The 2115-nt window shown below is 40.3% G+C and overlaps 1 long non-coding RNA gene across 1 annotated transcript; it reads right to left on the minus strand.

The window, feature by feature from the left end:
* Positions 1-250: 250 nt before the first annotated feature.
* On the minus strand, positions 251-1893 carry LOC135932208 (uncharacterized). Its single transcript, XR_010573326.1, has 4 exons — positions 1762-1893; positions 1613-1645; positions 1125-1308; positions 251-663 (listed from the first exon to the last, which is right to left on the minus strand). It is a non-coding gene; the product is annotated as an uncharacterized LOC135932208 (long non-coding RNA).
* Between the last annotated feature and the right edge of the window lie 222 nt (positions 1894-2115).

Here is a 2115-nt window from a genome sequence, read left to right on the forward strand (position 1 = left end):
CTAGGCACTCGTTCTCCAGCTGTAAAATATCTTGTCTCCTGGTTCAGCAGTTTGTGACTCAGGAACCACAGTGGATATCTCTGTCCGTCCATCTCACGCAGAAGCACTGCTCCAATGACAACAGCATACCCAGATAGCAAGGAAACATTGAAACAATGTTGAGTCAATATCAGGCGACGTCATTGAAGCAACGTTGAAGTGTGACGTTGACCCAACATCACTCTTGCACCCATTTTTAACGTTGAAACAACGTCAGGTTTTGATGTTGAATCAATGTTGAAACCTGACATTGATTCGACGTTATATTTTCTAACACTGTTGACATTGAAACAATGTCAGATTCTGATATTGAAACACTGTTGAGCTATGGTATTGATTTTCCACCTCTTTCGCACAGTTGCTTTTTATTGAAAAAAAACCAAAAAACCAAAAAAGGTCAATAGACATGTATCATTTGCAAAATACTTTATTAAAAGACAAAGTTTCCTATTTACATTTCTATGTTTCACGTCACTTTTTATTATTTACTCCGGGATGGGGATGGATGATGTGCGTCCTGCGCGCCACCCGTACGATCTGGAGCATATCTGAGCCATTTCTGGACTGCTTGAGCAAAGACCAACTCAGACATAGAGTTCGCCCCTACCTGCTGCGCCAGGCCATCTAGGACAAAAAATAGACACACACACAAAAAAAAAGGGAATTAGAGCACATGAATAAGCTCTTGTTAATTGTCTTCAGCAGGGAGAAAGTATGTAAACTCCTAGGCTGATAAACATGAAAGTCACCAGGCAGAAATCAGCAAACTGCCGCATTTGATTCCCAAAGAGCTATAAGCTGAAAATGCGATATGTCTTAGCATGGTGTGCCGTGTATCCTTTAAAAAAAAAAAAGAAAACATGGGGTCCTCGGGCTGTACAAAGTGTACAACCTGAGGACAAAACAAGCCGAAGACCAAAGACTCCATCTCCAGATTAACCGGACATGAAAGTCTTGTTATTAAGAAAGACAAAATAATATAGCAAAAAACAGACATAGGAAATGTGAAACGCACCCAGCACATCAATTGATCCCTTTATTGTTCACTTTAGGCTCATAAAACTACAATAAATGTTAAAACTTACCAAATATGCATCTGCACGGCGCTGTCTCTTTAAATGCCCTTTTTTGCTTTGTCTGGTCCTTGGTTTTTTTTCCCTGCCCAGTTGAGTACAGAGGCCAGCTCCTTTGTAATGGCATAAACCATTACACGGCGGACTCGCACCTCCAGTGTGGTCCAGCAGCACCAATCAACGCAAAGCGTCTCACCTATAGACACATTTTATGAGATGGAATTAGCGTGTCTCATGTCTTAAATGTGTATGCAAGTGCTTGTGTGTTTACTTCATGTAATTGATGATAGAAACATGTCATTTGGTTTTCCCTAAAGCCTGATTTTCAAGTCATACAAAGAATAAACCAAAGTATTGGCAGTGCAATGTATTTCTATTCCCTTTTGTTGGATATTCATTTGTTAGTTCTTGTAACTGCTAAAAGTGTTTACTAGTTTTTGCCTGTCACATATATTTGTTATACCATGTAAACTGTGAAATTCCAAGATTTTCAAACTTGCCTTGCAATAGTGGCCTCACAGAGTCTCTGGAATCTACAGAAAAAAAAAATCACAACAAGATGACATTCAGGAGTATAAATTGGGTTTTCTTTTTAGATAAGAGTACAATGACATTGTGATGCAGCTTTAAAGCTTTTTTAAAAGCATACCATCTATAGGGAAGACATCAGACTCTGCATGCTGGCGAGATCGCAAAGCTGTGTCGGTTTGTGCCGGAGTGGCGAAAGGTGCCGGAAGCTGGGTGGGGCATTATGATGGTTGCTATCAGTGGGCTGGGGGGCAGACTGCGAAGTGATGAGGGCTGTTTAGAAAAAGATAATTTTTTAAGTATTTAAGAATACAGACAACTTGTCAAAAAAGTCTCCTTGTGTCAGACACAGATATGTACACAGACACTAGACAGTATTTTATTACCTGGTATTTTCACTCGAGGGGCCTGGGGAAACCGTTTTTTTGTAGGCTGCTCATCCTCTGAGTCCGTATATGTGTACAGGGGATTTGGT

The sequence above is a fragment of the Pelmatolapia mariae genome, linkage group LG2 (genome assembly GCF_036321145.2).
Source record: "Pelmatolapia mariae isolate MD_Pm_ZW linkage group LG2, Pm_UMD_F_2, whole genome shotgun sequence".
NCBI classification, from domain to species: Eukaryota; Metazoa; Chordata; class Actinopteri; order Cichliformes; family Cichlidae; genus Pelmatolapia; species Pelmatolapia mariae.